Below are 22,407 nucleotides of genomic sequence, written 5' to 3' on the forward strand. Positions count from 1 at the left end.
CAAAACCTTGCTGCAAGCTACTGAAATTTCCAGCACCTACAATTCAAAAACCCTAGTCACTAATTCTCATCCCTAGCTCGAAAGCCACCACGACCAGCCTCGAACCAGACAACTTAGGACCAAGACCAGACCCTATTGGACTCCAATAACATGTCTTGCAGCTACATGCAAACCCCACGACTCCCCAACTCATCATGGCACAAAATCGCTCCAACCGAGACTCACCCCTTTAACATGCGATCGGCCCACTACATGAGTGGTTCCAGTGATGGTTGAGCCTCCTTGGGGCATGTCCCAGACCCACCAGGGTCTGTTCCATGCTTAGGTTCAGCCCTTGCACCGCCAGCCCCACCCCTCTCTCGATCCACCATCAAAACAAGGCACAACACCAAGCGTACCCCTCGGCCTATGCACACTCTCACTCAAATCATGTCTCCAACCTGTTGTACCTTAATCATTGACGTTTTTCAGCCTCTAAACAATAGCATCCAACAGCCCTTGCACACCACAACAAACAAAATCGTGAGTTTGCAAAATAAATGCATGCACGAGCCATAAACCGAAGCTACAAAGGAAAAACATGCAGAGACCGAGCATCAAACATTAATGGCACACATATCAGCAAGTATTTAGCTTAAATGATGTAGAAATTAAGGTACATGGCGTGCCTTGAAGATTTAAGAACGAAAACGTGGAGAAATGCGCTTCGGGGAAGCGCCGGAGGAGTGCGGAAATGATCTCCTTGAGGGTATGCAGCTATGGCCTAGAGTTGCTGCAGATTTTCTTGCAAACTGACGAGGGGAGGCTGCTGAAATGGAGGGGAGGGCGGCTGCTAGCTTAGGGTTAGGTTTAGGGAATGTTTAGGGTAATAGTTAAATAGATAATTAAAATGCTAATGTGCCCTAACTTTGATTAAAAAGGATTAAAAGGGTTTTGACCCCATTAAGTTTAAAAGTAGGCCCATCAAGCATAAACACACTCCCAACAAAGACCATTTCTTGAAAAATAAATTTAAAACACCTTCTATTAATCAATAAAAATTAAACATGTAATCAAAACAATTTTCCTTTTAATTCCCCAGTCTCAGATCCTCGATCGAGCACGAAATGCATCTAGAAACCCTAACGAGTGAACTTTTAAAATAATCATGAAATGAACCCTAACATGCAATAATTATGCATTAAATTCATAAAAATAAATATACCCATCTTTTAAATAAAATCCTAGATTGTATGCGTTGAGGTTACGTAAATTTAAAGTCCTGGACCTTACAACTCTCGCCCCCTTAAATAAAATTTTGTCCTCGAAATTAAAATATATCGAATAACTCTGGGTAGCGACTCCTCATCTCGGTCTCCGTCTCCCAAGTAGCTTCCTCCTCGGAATGATTCAGCCACTTGACTTTGACCATTTGGATCACCTTGTTCCGGAGCCTCTTCTCGTGCCTAGCCAGTATCTGAGTGGGTTTCTCCTCGAACGACAAGTGCGGTGTCAGCTGCAGTGGCTCATAGTTCAGCACATGCGAAGGATTCGACAGGTACTTCAATAGCATGGAGATGTGGAACACATTATGAACTCCCGCTAGATTCGGCGATAATTCAACTTTGTATGCGAGTGTCCCAACTCTCTCTAGGATCTCGAATGGTCCGATGAATCTAAGGCTAACCTTGCCTTTCTTCGCAAATCTCATCATGCCCTTCATCGGTGCAACTTTCACAAACACATGATCCCCTACTACAAAATCCAGATCTCAGCTCCTTTGATCTGCATAACTCTTTTGACGGCTCTGAGCGGTCGTCATCCTGTCTCGAATCGTGCCCACTAACTCTGTTGTTTGCCTGACAATATCCGAACCCAACTCTGCTATCTATCCTACCTCATCCCAATACACTGGCGACCTAAACTTCCTCCAGTACAATGCCTCGTATGGAGCCATAACAATCGATGCCTGATCACTGTTGTTGTATGAGAACTCCACAAGAGGTAACTTCGGCTCACAGCTTCCCTGGAAGTCAATAATGCATGCTCGGAGTAGGTTCTCCAGAATCTGAATCACCTTCTCTGACTGTCTATCTGTCTGAGGATGGAAGGCAGTACTGAATAGCAGCTTATTACCCAACGCCTGATGGAGACTTTTCCAAAATGCAGACGTGAACCTCGGATCCATGTCTGACACAATGGACACTGGAATCTCGTGCAATCTGAATATCTCTCTGATGTACAGCTCTGCATACTAAGTCATGGTTAAAGTCTTCCTGATCGGTAGGAAATGAGCTGATTTAGTGAGCCAATCAACAATCAACCAGATGGCATTATATCCCCCAGTAGTCTTTGGAAGCCCTGTAACAAAGTTCATGGTGATGTTCTCCCATTTCCACTCGGGAATAGGGAGTGTTCTCAATTTTCCTGCAGGCCTTTGATGCTCTATTTTGACCTGCTGACAAGTCAAACACTCGAAAATAAATCGCAGGATATGTCGCTTCATGCCCGGCCACCAATAAAGAGTCTGAAGGTCTTTATACATATTTTTACTCCCTGGATGGATGGAGTACGGGGTGCTATGGGCCTCGCTCAAAATATCTGCTCTCAGGGAATCATTGTCAGGAACCTATAGGCTGTCCTTATATCTGACTATATCGTCCACTATTGTATACAGCTCTGGCCCTTAGCCTCGTCCCTCTGTCTCCACCTCTGCAAATGCTCTTCAGAAGTCTGCCCTGCCCAAGTTTTGTCTCTAAATTTCGGCTGTACTGTCAGAGTTGCATGATTTGGGGCCCCTGGCATAAACTGCAAGCTCAAATCTCTGAATCTCCGCCTGCAGCGATCTCTGTACCGACAAACGAGCAATCACTATGTGCTTCCTTCTCATAGCGTCTGCAACCACATTAGCTTTACTCAGGTGGTAACTAATGTCACTGTCGTAATCCTTCACTAGCCCTAGCCATCTCCTCTACCTAATGTTCAGCTCTTTCTATGTGAAAAAGTACCTCATGCTCTTATGATCGGTGAAAATCCTTTACTTCTCCCCATACAGATAGTGTCTCCAAATCTTCTGAGAAAACACCACTGCTGCTAGCTCGAGGTCATGAGTCAGATAATTCTTCTCATGAATCTTCAACTGTCTCGACGCGTAGGCTATAACCCTGTCATGCTGCATCAGAACCGCGCCAAAACCGAGCTTCAAAGCATCTGTATAAACCACAAACTATCCCTACCCTGATGGCATAGCTAGAACTAGTGCTGTTGTCAATGCTAGCTTCAACCCGTCAAAGCTCTCCTGGCACTCAGATCCCCATAAAAACTTGGCATTCTTCTTCATCAAGGCGGTCATAGGCACCGCGATAAAAGAGAAGCCCTGAATTAATTTCCTGTAGTTACCAGACAATCCCAAGAAGCTATGGATCTCTGTCAGGCTCTTAGGCACTGGCCAATCTCTGACTTCTTCAACTTTACTGGGGTCGACCTCAATACAATCTCGAGATACAATGTGGCCCAACAATGCCACTCTGCCAAGACAAAACTCGCACTTACTGAACTTGGCATACAACCATTTGTCTTGTAATGTCTAGAGTACGATCCTCAGATGCTGGCTATGCTTTTCTCTACTCTTTGAATAGATCAGGATATCGTCAATGAAAACTATGATGAACTGATCCAAGTATGACTGAAACACGTGATTCATGAGATCCATGAAGATCGCTGGCTTGTTCGTCAAACCGAAGGGCATCAACATAAAGTCATAGTTCCCATAACGCGTCCCAAAATTTGTCTTATGCACGTCAGACTCTCTCACCTTCAGCTAAATGGTATCCGGATCGGAGGTCTATCTTCGAGAAGACTGATGCTCCCTGAAGCTGATCAAACAAATCCTCGATCCTCGGCAATAGATACTTGTTCTTGACTGTGACCCTGTTCAGCTCTCAGTAGTCAATGCAAAGTCGCATGCAGCCATCTTTCTTCTTGACAAACAGTACCGGTGCGTCCCATGGAGAAAAGCTAGTGCGAACGAAACCATTATCTAGCAAATTCTAAATCCGGTCTTTTCGTTTTTTCATCTCTGCAGGTGCTAGACGATAGGGTGCCTTAGAGATTGGCATTGTACCTGAAATGAGCTCAATAGAGAAGTCCACCTCTCTGTCTGGTGGGATGTCTGAAACATCGTCAGGGAAAACACTGGAGAACTCACTGACCACATCCACGTTCTCGAGCCTCTGACTGGCTGGCTCTGACACTGATACGATGCTGGCGAAAAAAGTCTGGCAGCCTCTCTTCATAAGATTCCTCGCACACATGCTGGAAATGACGTGCGGAAACTACTGGTGTCTAGCTGCCTCAAAAATAAACAGCTTACCACTCGGCGGTCGGACAGACACTGACCTCTGTCAAAATTCTATGACAGATCCGTTCAACGAAAGCCAATCCATACCCAGAATAATGTCGAACTCCGGCAATGGTAGCACTATCAAATCTGTCTGCACCATATATTTCTGTAACCGAAGCTCCAATCTCTTCACTATCTGAGAAGTGAACATATGATCCCCGGATGGGATCGGTACTTTGAACCTTGAATCCATCGCCACTGGTATTATTCCTAGTCGCTTGACGAATGATTCAGATATAAACGAATGTGTAGCCCCTAAATTTAGCAATGCATGTGTGGCTAGACAAGAACTATATATCCTCTTTGTGACAAAACATACCATCAAATCTAATCGTGTTGAAACTTAAGAAATGTATTAACGGAATTATTCAAAATCCTCAAAAATTCAACGATTTATCCCAAGTACTCATCAAAATTTGCGAATTTGACTACAAAATTTTCGAAATTGCAGTTTAGCTTTCAATGTTTCAAAAATTACACTTTGGTCCTTCAACTTTTAGAAATTTGGAACATGACCCCATAAATTTTTTCGAAATTTAACCTCAAAAATTGTGAAATTCACGAAAACCTAAATTTCAAATTCCCCAAGTTACAGAAAATTCAAAAATCACCCCTTTATTACCGGTTACTACAATTGGGTCCTAAAATTTTTCAATTAAACAATTACATTCTTAATCCCAACTAGGTAGAGCATGTGTCCTAATTCTTTCAAAGTTATCAATGCCATAATTGATTCCTCAACAAGCATAAAATCCAAGCAATCATGCAATAAATTAAAATTTTAAACACACGGGTTACCAGTAATCAATGTCGAATCTCGCTCTGCATCGGCCTCCTCGGCATGCATCACATAAGCTAGGCCAGTAGTGGCGCCTGTGTTCCTAGAGCAGTCTGCTGCTTTGTGACCTTCCTGTTCGAAAACGAAGCATCTGTATGTCCCCCACAAACACTTGCAGATATGGAACTTGTTGCACTTCGGGCATGGCTATCTGTCATCTGGCTTAGGCGCCTGACGAGGTCTCCGCTGCTGGGGCCTCCTAATCTGCCCCTGGTGCTTATGCTGCCTCGGTGGCCTTAATACTGTTTTTTCTGTGGCTGGGAGCTGGACTGAGTCTGATGCCGCTTCTTCTGCATCTCAAATTCCGTATCCCGCAGAGCCTGCTCTGCTTGAAAATCACAAGCGGTGGCCTCATCATAACATGTCAGACTCATCAGCATGACGTCCCCACGGAGGGTGGGTCTCAGTCCGTCCAAGAAATTCCTCAGCTTCTGGGCGGCATCTCTAGCTATCATGGGCACAAAATGGCAGCCCATATCGAACTTGAGGGTAAAATCCACCACAGATGAGTCCACCTGGCAGAGACCCATAAATTCTCTCGTCAGGTGGCCTTGACGTCAGCTGGAAAGTACTTCTCGTAGAACATCTCCTTGAATCTGTCCCAGGTGAGAGTAGCCAATTCCACTGCATGAGCGGCTCCCTCCCACCAAAGGGATACATCATCCCTCAACATATAAATTGCGCACTTGGCCCGATCGCCATCTCTCATCTGTAGGTACTCGAAATGCAGCTCCAACGATCGAATCCATCCCTCAGCCAGGAATGGATCAGTGGTACCGACGAATTCCTTCAGGTTGAGCCGCCTAAACTGCTCAAAGATATAGGTCTGCGGTATGGGAGCCTAATGTACCTGCTCCAATAGCCTAACCATACCCTCCAGTACACCGGTAGCTGCATACATAGGCGCTGGTGGTGGCGGATGGCCTCTGACACCTCCAGGAATCTCATCATGCCGATCTGCACTAGGATCGTGTCTGGGAGGCATATCTGAATACACTCCAATTTTAAACGTAACCCATCATGCAATTTAATCTAGTTTTTAAACAAAAATACTTAAATCGTGAAAGCATTTAAACATGTCATGTAAATCATAACTCATGTAATCATGCAGGTGATAGCACTAAATCATTTAAAACATTTAAATCATAAAAGCTTACAAACTTGAGTCTTGAACACTAAGCTGCAGAAGCTGGCGGTGGCACAACTACATGACCCTTGCTCTGATAATAACTGAAACATATACTTATTTAAAATGCGGAAATAAACTTTTTTCTTTTGTAAAAGCTCACATGTTCGAAATATATACTTAAATATTTTGCACGTGCAACAACCAAAGTCGCATCAATTGCATGCATGCAATTGATGCCACTTTGATTGTTGCACTCCCAAGAGCAGGTTGTCCACAAGTAGTATAATTCGGTGAGTCCGAATATCGTATCCACAAGAAAGCTAAGGTAATTAAAAATCCACTACAATGTCCTTTTGTTTTGTTTTGTTTGTTTTTTTCTTTTAATTGTTTGAATCTTTAATTGATAATTTTTAATTTTTCTAATTTTAATTTAAATAGTTGAGATTAGGGGATCCACTCTTGGTATTTTATTAAAGTTAACATTAATGAACATCATTGAAATCCACTTAATAAAATGGTTCCAATATATTAAATAATTATATTTATATTATATTATATATTATTATCTTATAAGTATATAATATATACCAAAACTTATAAATGTTGTCAAGTATTTATTGTGCTATATATATATATTTGTAAATATTAAATCAAGGTTCCCACTTTAAATGGTTGGTAATACCAAACTAACATTTAAATGGTACCAACAAATTAATATTATGATATATTCATATATAATAAATCAAGGCATCCACTTTAAATGGTTGGTAATACCAAACTTTAAATGGTTCCAAGAATTTAGTGTAACATATAGCAACAATAAATCAAAACTCCCACTTATAAGTAGGGTATAATAATGCTTAAAAAATTAATATAACATAAACAATAAATAATGATTAAATAATATAAAAAGTAGATTATTACCTTTTAATAACCTTATTATCATACCAAGAGATTCACCTTTTCATCTCAATTTTGGGAAGTTAGCTACTCATTATTCAAAATATAAAACTATGAATATGAAATTAAGATGCTAATTATATTTAAATGAAGAAATAAAAGAAAAATAAAAAAGGAATATTATGAACTCAAAGGTTTGTTCATAGAATGAGAGATATCCCAATACATTACAATGCACCCCTATTTATAGCCAAATTTGGGGAGACAACCACAAATAAAATATTATTTTTTACACATAAGTCTTCATTGGAGTTCCAAAAAATTATGCAATCATACACATCAATTTTGAAAATCTTCCAATCCGAATTTTCTTTTTCACATAAAACAAAACATGTAGATAATTGAGTTGTTTAAATTGTGGTATTTGTGTTTTACCATTTGACCAAGTAATTTGAGAGATATGATCAAAATGCTAGAGCATGGTAAAACTGCTACTCCTTTGGTAACTTTGTTTGTTGCTTAATTTGATCACCATTGTGAGAGGATTTTTATCTCATGCTTTCTACCAGTATTGTAGATATTAACATCAACTTTCTACAGGTCCAACAATCATCTTAATCTCATTTGCAACGGCAAGGTTGTTCTTATTTTATCAAACCTGTAAAAATAGTAAAAACTTATAATTACACAACTTATATTTTATACAATTTATTATAAAACATATAATATTTAAAAATTTAATAAAACAAAAACTATTAATTTATATTATAAAATATTTAATTAATATACAATTTTTTATGTTTATGCCCCCCCCCCCCCCCCCCCCCCCCCCCCCCCCCAACTAGCTTATTGCTAGTCTCTAGCAATTTAAGTGTTAATAGCAACACAAATATATTGATTAATTTAAATAGAAATGTAATCGAAACTATCCAAGTGTTTAAATTATAGTTGAAAACTGTCAAAGTTATAACAAGATCGTCATAATTATAATTTATGAAATAATCCAAGCTGATTAATTCAAAGCTTATTTTCAGTTAATTAAATGTACATGGCCTTCAGAAATTCCTAATAAGAGTCTCAACTCCATATCCTCACAGGTTAATAAATTTTTCAATCCATGGGAACGATTTCTCTCATGGAGTTGGAATATAGATAAATGCTCAGGAAAATGATTTATAGAATGAACACAGACAAAAGAGCCAGATTAATCAAAAGATAGAAAATTCATTGATTCAAAATCTAATTATTCTTATCATATATAGATATTTTTTTCCTAATTTTTTTTTTTAATAACATCATAGAATCAAACTAAGTATATGCTCTCTAAGACTGAGTGCTTACCGCTTTACCAAAAGCTATAGCTAGTGGTAATTGTGCAACTTAAATCTTTTAAACCGCACAGCAGCTCAAGAACCACGGTTCGATCGCTCTACCTCGCAAGGACAATTATTGCATCCAATAATTGCACTCCTTGCAATCAATGTCAATCGAACCCGTGACCTTGGCTCTGATACTAATTGTAAGATCGAGTGCTTACCGCTTTACCAAAAGCTATAGCTAATGGTAATGGTGCATCTCAAATCTTTTAAACTGCACAGCAGCTCAAGCACCACGTTTCGATCGCTCTACCAAGCAAATACAATTATTGCACCCAACATGCTCCATGACCACATATTTATTTAATTTGTACAGCATATTTCTCTCTTTCTATTTTTTTTTCTTTTTTTATGAGAGATTATTGGGTCGTAGCATATAAATTTAAAATTAAATAGATCTTCAATATTTTTTCCTCTTTTTTCCTCGGAAAATATCTATTTTTTTTTTCAAAATAAGAACTCAAGATCTAAACAATAAAAATCCTCTCTCATTATCAATAAAGGCTCGAAAGATGTTTTCTCAATCCTCCCCACTCACTCACAAAGTATATATGAGCCTAAAATTTTAGGCACTCTTATCAGGTATATCTTGGGTCACATACTTTAATAACTTATTTTACCACAATGGTTAATCACTCAAAAAGATTCAATTAATTATATTTTTAAATTGATCAGAATATTAAAATTGATTTTTTTTCCAAATAAAATTTTAAACATCCTTAGATAGATAAATACAGTTTCTAATTTAAGTCTTTCAAACGGGTTATGTGTAATATTTTTGCAAAAATTACTAAGATACAAACAATTAACATGGTTTTATTTTAAAATATTTTTTTAAATATAAAGTTTTTTTAAGGTTTTTTATAAGTTTTTTCTCCCCCCAAACAGAATATGACATTGTCCCTAATGTCAAAATAACTATTAATAAAGAGTACATAATGAAAGAGATATCACCTGGAATTTTATTGAAGATAACAAACTGAAACAAACAGAAACCAATCCACGACTTTTGAATCCATGATCCAACTTTCTTTTCTTACTGCTTGATTGCGACCAATTGATCTTTGTTATCATCAGATCAGGCTTACGAACTAAAGCTTCCAAATCATCAATTAACTGCTCAGCAGTCGAAGCAGAAATAATCATTCATCGTGAATTTTCTGAATTTAAATTTTGTTCCACAGCTTTATCAAGAAATGTCAACAAACTGTCATAATAATTATTGATATTTAACAAACACACAGGTTTATTATGGATATTAAGTTGTGTCCAAGAAACACTGTGAAAAATTTCTTCTAATGTATCAAAACCACATGGTAGTGCGATAAAAGTATCAGAATTTTAAATTATTTTGGTGATTCTTTCATACATAGAAAAAACTTTTAATTCCTCCCCAATCGTAATACCTGTAATATTTTCTTCAGCTAAGGCTATAGGAATAATATACAAAACCTGACTACCTCCAAGATGAGTAGATGTTGAAACATATCCCATTAACCCAATATTACCTCCCCCATATAGCAAGTGATTTTTTCTCTCAGCCAATATCTTTCAAAGATTATTCGCTGCTTCTATAAACACTTCATTTTTTTCAGGACTCGACCCACAAAATACACAAATATTTTTCAATGTTTGTTCAGAGGATCCAGCCATTTTTTAATTTCTTTTTTGTTTGCGAAAATAGAAAGAAAGATGAGAGATTTTATAGGGTAATATGTTATCATGACAAAACTATGGGTCGCAACTATAAGCAGAATAAACAGTAAAAACAATAATGACACACATACATATATACAGTAATGTGATTGTGGCTCACAATTTTCCTTTGATTTTACGTCCAGAAACGGTTTCAACGCCTTCTATGAATCGAGGATATGCTTCCATCAAATTTTCTTATAAATTGGCAAACATGGTCTTTTTTAGTCAGATTCCCAAGACTATTACGATGACGCTCATCTTGGAATTGTTTCCATAAACGGAGAAGTTCAATAAGCACGTGTCCACTAGAATGCGCCTCAAGAGTCAATAAAATGTTATCTAAAAACTTCATACTCAGCTCATTCTTAATGAAACCAATTTTATCTTCTCTGTTATTGTAAACACATCCCAAAGATCTGCATCGTTTGTCACAAGACCATCTTGCACACTTATGACAAACACCTAACCTTTTGGCCCTTAGTTTTTTTCGCATAAGTGTTTTTACTTAATCCAGTCATATACCGAATGAGCAATGACTGTGGAACTTCTCCGCCTAATCGGACCTTAGCTTCTATTACAAGACGAATATCTTCTGGAATTCCTTTTTTCATTAGCAATCTCAATCTTTCATACATACCTGCATAAGTTTTTCTTAAAACATTTTTAGAAACAGAGGAAAAATATTTTCAAATTTTTGAGAGAATTTCATCCATCTTAAAAAGAAAAGAAATGATATTTTTTTTAGTTTTGTATATGCAATTGTGGGAAACTGATTTAACCGACTATGAGAGTGACGGAGTACCGTTATCCGTCATTTAACTGGGAAAATAAAAAGATTAAGGAAACATCAAATAAAAACAAACAAAATTAAATGCAACACAAAAACTCAAGGATCAGAAAGGTAAATAAACTCTTCTTGAAAGATTTCATTTTCTAAAAATGGTTTAAGCCTTTTTCCATTTACTTTAAAAACATAACCATTTTTATGATTTTCAATGTCCACGGCTCCATAAGGATACACATGTTTTACAACATATGGGCATGTCCATCTTGATCGTAATTTTTCTGTGAATATGTGAAGTCGAGAATTATAAAGCAAAACTTTTTTACCAATCTCAAATGATTTTCTAAGAATTGTTCTATCATGAAATGATTTGATTTTTGCTTTATAAATCCTTGAATTCTCATACGTCATTCAAAGTTCATCAAGTTCATTAAGTTGCAATTTGCGCAATTTGGTTGCATCATCCATGCTAGAATTAAAAGTTTTGATCGCACAATAAGCTTTATGTTCCAATTCCACAGGAAAATGACAATATTTTCCGTAAACCAACCTATAGGGAGACATATTCAATGATATTTTAAAAGTTGTTTGATATGCCCAAAGTGCATCATTAAGTCGCAGAGACAAATTTTTTCTATTTGGATTAACAGTTTTTTTCCAAAATTTGATTTATCTCCCTGCTTGCTTATTCAACTTGTCCATTAGTTTGAGGATAATAAGGAGTAGTTATTTTGTGAGTGATACCATATTTTTTCGCTAATAAAGCAAATGGTTTATTAACAAAGTGAGTTCCCCCATCACTTATCATGGCTCGAGGAATTCCAAATCTACTAAAAATATTTTCTTTCAAAAATTTGATGACGATTTTTTGATCATTTGTTCGACATGGAATTGCCTCTATCCATTTGAAAACATAATCAACTGAAACTAAAATATACAAGTATCCTAAGTCGAATGGTGTTCATGCTACAATTTAGATCATTATATGTGTTGCACACTTTTTCAGAATCTAAGCCATGAAAAATGGGTAAAAGTTGAATAATATCAGGCATAAAATTGAAATGAGAAGCATCAGGGGGGAAAAACTAGACATGAAGGTGCACTAGTGTTGGAAACTAAATTTCGGTTGTTTGACAAACTAAGTGCTTAAATCGATTGGATTAACTGATCAATAAGTTTGAAAGTAACTGAACAAATACTCAAACTGACATTTGCTAATAACTGAAGATTAATGCGCATATTAACAAAGGCAACTAAACTAGCTGAACTGAACTTACGCAGACAACTGACTGATCAGTTGCTTCATTCAGTTGGGAGCTTATCAGCTATTGCTTATAAGATGATTCTTCAGCTGTAAACGTCATCAGTTAACGTAAAGGACATTCAACCGACAACAGTACAAAACAGACTGCAACTACTAGTGGAATGCCGCATTTCAGAAAAGCTGCAGTGTACGAATGTCAGAAAGATATTGACGTGGCAAACAACGGATATAAAGATCCAAGTTACATTGATTATTTCCGTTGAAGAGAAGCCTATAAATAGCAGAGAAGAGCAGTTAAAAAAACAACGATTTACTATTCTATCAATCTAGCTGTTACTATGCTGAAATTCTCGCTCATAATAAAAAATTAGAAGCTCACACTTATCAGATTTATTTGTAGCATTTTAAGCTACTTTTCGAGCTTACTAGCACAAATTATTTTGTTGTAAATTCGTTCTTTAAATGGATCAGTTGTGCTAAGTCCAGTTGAGTACTGTGAAACATATTGTAAACTATGAGTTTCATTTTTGGCATTGTTAAGTCCAAACTGAAGTGGTTCTGTACAAGTGTTTGTATCGATCAAAGTCTTTTAGTGGATATCATATCCTTGTAATAGAAGGGGTGACGTAGGAGTTATTGAAATCTCCGAACATCCATAAAATCTCGTGTGTTCTTATTTCAGTTTTTATTATATCTATCAGTCAGTTTATTTCCGCACTTTATTGTTAACTTATTGATATTGACTGACAAGATTCCGAGTTTCAGTTTGTCACCAAACTGACTTAACATTCGAAAAGATTGTGAAAATCGTGAGTGTTTATTCAACACCCCTTCTAAACACTCTTTCACCAGTGAATCGATCCTATCAAGTGGATCAGAGCAGTTGAATCTTGTCCCAGAATATTCTTATCCACAAAACCGATCACCATGTCTTCATTCAATAAAATACCAAGGTTTTTCAGAGAAGATTTCGATGACTGGAAAAGCAGAATGCAGGCTCATTTAGCTGAACAAGACAACGACATGTGATATGTCATTACTGAAGGACCCATGAAAATCTTAAAAGCAAATACAACTGTTGCAATAGCTGATGGGGCACCTCATCGCGTTAATAAGCCCAGAGAAGAATGGACAACTGAAGATAAAATGAAATCCAACCTTGACAATGTGGCTAAGGACATCTTATATAAAACACTTGATAAAGTCACTTTCAGCAAAATAAAAATGTGCAAAATTGCTAAAGCCATATGGGGGAAACTGATTCAGGTTTGTTAAGGAAACGAACAAACCAAGGAAAACAAGCTATCAGTTTTTGTTATGAAATTTGACAATATCAAGATGAAGATTGGAGAATCGATGCACGAATATGATGAGACGGTCAGTGGTATTATAAACGAGCTGAATGCACTTGGAAATGTGTATTCTAACAAAGAATTAACACTGAAGGTGGTCAGAGGTCTTCCCAAAGAGTGGGACGTCAAGACCATGGCTATGCATGAATCAAAGGACCTTAATAAGGTTGAACTTCATGATTTGTTTGCTTATCTAAAGGAATATGAGTTTGAGCTACAAACCAGAGAAGGGGAACCTTCTACGTCAAAAGTCACAACTTCTTTAACTACTGTCAAGCTGGAACCAACTGGTTCGGTTTACAAATCTGCTGATCGGCTGAGCGATGACGTAATGTCATTGTTTGTCAAGAAGTTTGGAAGGTTTATGAGGAGAAATCAAGGAAACTTCCAGAAGCAATATCAAAAAAATCAGTCCAAAGAAGAATCATATGCTTGCTACAACTGTGGCAAATCTGGTCATTTCATAGAAGATTGTCCTAAGCCAAAGAAGTACAGTCGAGGATCAACTGAAAAGGGAAAGAAGCCCTATGAGCACAGAAGAAGGACCAAGGATGACAAGAAATCATCCAAAAAGAAACATGATTTGGCTGAAGAGAGCAAATCTAAGTGGGCCGAAACTGACAGTGAAGAGTCAGAACCTGAAAGCCCAATCAGTTCAAGTGATGATGAAGAAGAAGTCAGGTGCTTAATGACAGATGATGCTGAACTGAAGTCAACAATTGAACAGGTATTTGACTTCAGCTCTATTGATTTCACTCGTGAGAAACTCATTAACACATTGCATGACATGGTAAATGAGTATCACAAACTTGCTCGATCATTCGAGAAGGTCAGAGCTGAGCAAAATGATCCCAATGATAACAAAACTAAAACTGATGAGTCAGTTGAAGTGTTGAGTTTAAAAAGGGAGATTGCAGAGCAAAAAGATGAAATGAATGAGAACCAAACTTTGATATATCAGTTAAAAACTGAAATTTCAAAACATACTGAAATAATTCAAGTTTGGAAAGAGTCTTCAGTTACATTGACTGAAATGATGAATTCACAAAAATCATTTGATGATAAAACTGGTTTAGACTTTAACAATCATGTTGAAAATTTTGCAAGTGATACACAGCCAAGGTTGAATAAAAACAAATGAAAGTACATTATCTTTGTAAAATCAACTATAGTAAATGAATTCTCAGAACCAAGTAAACCAACTGTTCAATCGACTGAAAGTAAGAACAGAGCCAATCGGTATGGAATTGGATATAGCTCTGAGAGTTCAACTTATTCAAGAAACTTGTCACCTAAACGGTTGAGTTACAAAAATCAGCACTCAAGGAATGTCTATTACAATTACTACAACTGTAAGCCAGTTCAGAAACGATATGAAAAGAGCAGTCAGTTAAAAAAGGGTACAAATCATGCAGTTTCTTCCTCACACCACAAACTTAATTCCAATAATTCGAGAAAAACTATTTGGAACACAGCAACTGGAAATTTAGTTAGACTGGTCCAAGCCTGGGTTCCTAAAGGACTAATCAGTTTAGGACCCAAATGAATATGGGTACCAACATAATATACTGTGTGTGATTGTAGGTGATAGTTACAAACAAGGAATCCAACTGGTATCTAAACAGTGGATGCTCATGGTATATGACAGGGGATGCAAGTTTACTATCTCAACTGATCAAATATCTTGGACCAAACATCAGTTTTGGAGACAAATCCAAAGGTAAAACTATGGGTAAGGGTAAGCTTATCCATGGTAACTTTACTGTCAAAGATATTTTACTAGTTGAGAATTTGAAGTATAACCTGATTAGTATCAGTCAGTTATGTGGGTATAACCTGATTAGCATCATTCAGTTGTGCTAAGTCCCGTTGAGTACTGTGAAACATATTGTAAACTAAGAGTTTCAGTTTTGGCATTGTTAAGTCCAAACTGAAGTGGGTCTGTACAAGTGTTTGTATCGATCAAAGTCATTTAGTGGATATCATATCCTTGTGATAGAAGGGATGACGTAGGAGTGATTAAAAGATTGATATTGACTGAAAAGATTCCGAGTTTCAGTTTGTCACTAAACTGACTCAACATTCGAAAAGATTGTGAAAATCGTGAGTGTATTATTCAACCCCCCTTCTAAACACTCTTTCACAAGTTAATCGATCCTATCAACTAGTTCGTGTAAGATTCATGTGATTTCTAAGTGTTCTTCTTCTATCATGATCATGTTGAGATTGAATTTCATCTTCATTTTCTTGGATGGGTTCTTCCGCCATGTTTTGTGAAAATAAAGGGTTATTTCGAATGAGTCGACCAGTAAGTGTAAGTGACCAAATGCTCTTGCAAATGCAAAAGAAGAAAAACACACAAAAGTAATAAAAATTCAAAGAAAGAAAAGTAAACTATAAACAAAACTAAATAGACTTAAATTAAATTCTACTTCTCCGGCAACGGCGCCAAAAACTTGATGCGACATTGATTGTTGCACTCCCAAGAGAAGGTTGTCCACAAGTAGTATAATTCAATGAGTCCGAATATCGTATCCACAGGAAAGTTAAAGTAATTACAAGTCCACTATAATGTCTTTTCGGTTTGTTTTCTTTTTTTTCTTTTAATTGTTTGAATCTTTAATTGATAATTTTTAATTGTTCTAATTTTAATTTAAGTAGTTGAAATTAGAGGATCCACTCTTGGTATTTTAATAAAGTTAACATTAATGAACATCATTGAAATCCACTAAATAAAATGGTTCCAATATATTAAATAATCATATTTATATTATATTACATATTATTATCTTATAATTATATAATATATACCAAAACTTATAAATTGTAAGGCCCGAGATTTCGATTATTGTAATCCGATATGATTTGTCTATAATTGAGATTCGATTATTGTAATTGAGATTGATTAATCGATGAGTTGGTGATAATGGATAGGAAGAGAAAAGATATTGGAAATCATATGGTGAGATTTGAGGAAGTGAGATAGGCAAAGATTGTCGCGCAGATGCGCGCAAGGCCAAGCGCAGAGGCAGAGAACCTCGCGCATATGCGCGAGACAGGGCGCGCATATGCGCGAGGAGGTGTATTGACCAAGATGCTAGTCCAGAAAAGTTGGCGCATATGCGCCGAGTGCAGGAGCGCATATGCGCGAGTGTTGAATGCCGAGACAGTAAGTCTCGCGCATGTGCGCGGCTTGTGTGCGAGCAGTCCAGTAGCTAATCTTCCGGATAGAACTTCCGGCGCATATGCGCGCTATGCGCGGACCTTGAGCGCGCATATGCGCGCGGCATGCAAAACGAAAACAAGCCACTTGCCCCTTACATGCAACGTGTGTGTTTATATTTATATATATATATATATATATATTTTCATCCATTCAGCATTACAGCTAGGGGAGAAAACGAGAAAAGGGCTGAGGAGATTTTAAAATTCTTTCGAAGCTTATAATTTAGATTTGCGAACGATCCGCCCGTCTGATTTTGAATCTGAGTACAGTACCGAGTTCCTAGCGACGACAGCTACAACAGGACGTAAGTTTTATTGAATTCTGATATCGTTTGAGATTATGATATTGGGGGAATTGTGATTTTACTGATAATACTGATCAGTATATAATTGAAGTCAGATCGAAGAATGGATTGATTATATAATTGTTATGATTTTTAGAGTTGATATGATCAAGATTATACAGATTTGCGATTGTTATATTTGATTATTGAAGATTATGATTCGTATTAATATCGATTATGAGTTGTGGTATTATATCTGTGATGTTGAGATTGACGGGGTTACCGATACTGTATTGTTCTGCCGTCGAAACATCAGTAGAATGATTTGATCAGATTCTGTATTGATTGAGATTGTATCATGATATCATTGATATGGATCAGATTATGTTTGATTTGAGTATTGATCAAAACAGGTCTTGAATTGAGTTTGACATTGATATAGTGTATTCGATATTGTTATTGCCAGAGTCAGATCAACAGAACGAAACGAAAGGTATAAAATTGATGTTGATGCGGGATTGCACAACTCGAGTTAGATTTGACTGGAGTTTCCCAAAATCACATACTTCATCTTATTGCATTGATATTTGTAATTGATGTAAATGTTATCTTTGGTCTATTGCTTTATGTATTGAGTCATAGGCTAATGCGTCTAGTCCTAGGCGATTGATCTCGTGACAGAGGGACATGATAGTGATAGAACAGTCGCTGGGCCATTGCACATTGTCACAGAGGTTCGGCAAAATTTGCCAGGGCAGATCCGCCTAGTCCTGGACAGAACCGCCAAGACACCGGACGCTTGGTCATAACGATATGACTTAGAAGAACAGCAACTTCTATTTCCGATATTCGATATAGCTAGGACCAAAGTCCGTAATAAGAACGTACCGTCACCACGACTGAGGGAGTAGTTGAGATATTGTTACGTTCTTATTCAGATCGGGATCCCTAGATTAGGATGAGTCGAGTCAGAGTCTAAGAATCACAGAGTGTGATTCAGAGTTTGTATTGATTCATGTTTCTGATTTTGATACATGTTATGAATATTTGTTTCATGCTGATTATATCTGTTTATATGAAATGCATGTATACATGATTTATACTGGGAATGTAATTCTCACCGGAGTTATCCGGCTGTTGTCTTGTTTTTATGTGTGCATGACAACAGGTAGGACAGGATCAGGATCAGGAAAAGGATGAGAGATTTTAGTTAGCGTGGAAATCCGGGCCCAGAAGCAGAATAGGATTCAGCACTTGATGTATAAATGTTGAACCTAGTTGAGATAGAGACATGTAGTACATGACTTGTACTTTTATATTGACATGTATATCAGATAGATTATTATTACGTTTCCGCAGTTATATTTAAAAAGAAAAAAAAATTTAGTCTCACTTTTCTCAATTGTTATATTCGAACTTAATAATGATTAAGACTGGAATTAGCGTCCGGGTCCCCACATCAGGTGGTATCAGAGCGATAGATCTATTAGATTGAGACTAAGATAGAGGCTAGTGAGCGGGGTAGAATGAATTTTCTTTCCTTGCATGTGATTGCTAGCATGATTTACTGCTTTGTTGATACATGTTACTTGATTTATCTGATTTGATATAGTAATATTCATTATTGAGGTTGAATCAGAACCGATTCTTGATCAGCAGTAAGATAATCAGAGGAGGACTGAAACAAGTTTTTTTTATTTGGTTACTAATTCTTTTGGTAATCAGATATACCTCCTCGAAGAATTCGAGAACCGGGTAGTACTTCGAGTTATCAGATGGATGTGTCAGAAACCCCGATGGAAATAATGTTGAAGAGGTTTCAGTCGTTTCAACCGCCGATTCTGAAGGGTACTGAGACATGTGATGACTGTGAGAGTTGGCTGACTGATATTGAAGTGTTGTTTGATTCACTTGATTACTCAGATGAACGTCGAGTTAGATTAATTGGGCACCAGTTACATGAGGTCGCAAAGAGTTGGTGGATCGCAACTAAGGAAACCTTGGAACAGCATGGTACCGTGATTACGTGGAAAATCTTTAAAGGTGAGTTTCATAAAATATTTCTCCTAGTATCGTACCAACAAGATAAGAATAAAGAGTTTGTTAACTTGAAACAGAGCCAGATGAATATTGAAGAATATGTAGCAAAATTCTCTACTTTACTACGTTTTGCTCATCGGGTGGCTGGGAATGATAAAGCTGTAGTTGATCAGTTTATCAGCAGATTGAGTCCTGAGATATCTGCATTGGTAAATGTGGAACGACCCCATTATTTTGCTGACGTCTTGAACAGGGCAAACAGAGCTGAGGCAAGTTTTATACAACAACGAGGAATGTCGTATGTTGTGCACCCACAGAAACAACAACCTCCAGCTCAATTCTTGCAAGCACCGTCTGGATTTGATAGTGGTAGTAGTAGTAAGGGGAAAGAAGATTTCCTGAAAGCTCGCAAGAAACAGTTTAAGAAGCTAGGGAGTGGTTCATCTAGCTCCAGCAGTTCTAGCCCGAGTTATACAGGAGAGTATTGCGGCACTTGTGGAGGAAGACATTCCACAGAGCAATGCCGAGGGGTGTCCGGTAGTTGCCGAATCTGCAGACAATCAGGACACTTTGCTAGAGTTTGTCCACAGCGAGGTGCCCAGGAATTCCAGGGAGCAGAATCATCTAGATCGGTGGCTCAAACAGATAGACGAGTATCTGCCATTCACTCCTTCCATACACCACCAACGACTCCTCAGTCACAGTTAGGGCCAGGAGGAAGCCAGACAAGTAGCCAACCTCCTAGACAGTAGGCCAGAGTGTTGCCTTGACCAAGGAACAGGCCTAGAGCTCATCTGAGAAGATGGTGACAGGTAATTGTTTCCTGTATGGTTATTTTGCATATGTATTGATAGGTACTAATGCATTCTATCCGATTATTCTTAAATGAATTGCATTGATATATGCGTTGTCTATTGAGTTATTATATGTTGTAGCAGTAATCTCTTTTCTGTTTGGGAGAGGTCTTGTTTCAGTGACATCTGTTAGATCTTATATGCTACAGTATGACAGGTATGAGATTGAGTTAGATTATATTGGACTTGGGTTGTCCGATTCCGATGTTATTATCGGTAATGATATGTTGATCAAGTAGAAAGCTACCGTTGATTTTTCCAGAAGATTGGAAGATTCAGATAGATATGATTGATGAACGGAAATTATGGTAAGAATTCTAGATTTAGAATTCCTTGGATATGAACAATGTTGAGGACTCGGTTGTTATGGAAAGGAACAGAGGGATTCCATATGCATTCAGTTGATTACTGAAATCGAGTTTATCATTGGCTGATTTGCCAATAGTATATGAAATTTCTGATGTTTTCTCAATTGGAATTTCAGAGTTGCTTCCAGTCAGAAAGATAGATTCTAGCATTGAATGAATGCAAGATACTATTCTTATTTCTAGAACACCGTACAGAATGATACCGATTGAATTGAAAGACTTGAAAGACCAGTTAGAAGATTTCTAGCCGAGAGTTACATTTGATTGAATATTTCTATTTGGGGATGCTTCAGCTATGTTTGTGGGTTGAGGAACCCACATGTTCAGAAGTATTCTGATGATTTTATGCTCGTTTTATCTATGATATCATGAGATATTTGAAGCATATGACTGATCAGATCGAACATTTGAAAATTTCATTGAATATTCTGAGAATTGACATGTGATATACAGAAACTGTTGAAATGGGCATTTTGATTGAGACAGATTGTATTCAGGGTTTGTGATATCTGAAGATGATATATCTGTTGATTCTAGTACAGTAAAGTTGTGATCAGTTGACTGAGACCGATAGTATTGTCAGAAAGCACTGTTTTATGAGTTTAGCGGATCAGTATCGATGAGTGATGTTTTGAATCTGATTGAATATTGCTGTTGTTCTGAATCCATATTTGAAACAGATAGTAAACATTGGAGAATTTATATTGTACAGTCCGAACCAGAGCTGATTTTGAGAATTAAAGCAGTTCAGAAAGTTGATCAGAATATTCAGAACTCGATATTGACATCAGAATAGAGTATCGATCAGAATATCAGGTTTGTGATAGTGTGTTATATGCGAGTAACCGTCTTATTGTACTGAATATTTCAGATTTGAAGCGACAGATATTGTTAGAAATGTACAGTAGTCGATTCCGTAATCGTCCTGATGGCAGAAAAATGTACTGTGATTTGAAAAGACTGTTTTTGAGAAAAACAGATGAAATCAGATATTATAGAATTTGTATCGAAATGTCTGAAATGCCAGCAGGTAAAGACAGAAAGATAGAAAACCGGGGAATTATTATAGAGCTTATTTATTCCTGAATGGAAAGGGGATCACATTTCCATGGATTTTGTGACGAAGCTACCGAAATCCTTCCGAGGTTGAGACGTGATTGGGTCGTGATGGACAGATTGAACGAATCTTTATGTTTCATTTGTACAAAATGACGTACAGACATGACCAGATGACAGAAATTTATGTCAGAGAAGTAGTCAGATTGTATAGAGTGCCGAAGTCGAGTGTTTCAGACTGTGATCTTCGGTTGCTTCGCACTTTGGAGCAGAGTTGCAGCAGGCTCTAAGTATGAGGTTATACCTGAGTACTGCATATCATCCACAGACTGACGGACAGTCAGAGCGGACTATCCAGGCACTGGAGGATATGCTTAGAGCAATAGTACTTGATTTTAGTACTACTTGGCAGGATTCGTTGCCATTTTGTGAATTTTCGTACCACAACAGCTAGCAAACGAGTATGGAAATGATACCGTTTGAAGCGTTGTGCAGCAAGAAGTGTCGATTCCCTCTGTATTGAGATGATATCTCTGAGATTCCTGAGATTAGACCTGATGTAATCCAAGGGATGACAGAGAAAGTAAAGCTAATTCAGAGAAAAGTGAAGACAGCTCAGAATAGACAGATTGAATATGCCAACGTAAGATGATAACCATTGGTATTTGATATAAGAGATTGAATATTGAATTGATGTAACTTAGACAGATTTAATAACAGATGACAATGTTGATTTGTTATGAGCTGTTAGTTGGTATATACGGATGTTGTATAGCCAGTATTTTGAGATTGATTTTATCATAATTACTTCGAGTTATATATCTTGAAGTATTATTCCAGATTGAAATCAGAATCAGT

This window comes from Primulina tabacum, chromosome 13 (assembly GCF_025594145.1).
Source record: "Primulina tabacum isolate GXHZ01 chromosome 13, ASM2559414v2, whole genome shotgun sequence".
NCBI classification, from domain to species: Eukaryota; Viridiplantae; Streptophyta; class Magnoliopsida; order Lamiales; family Gesneriaceae; genus Primulina; species Primulina tabacum.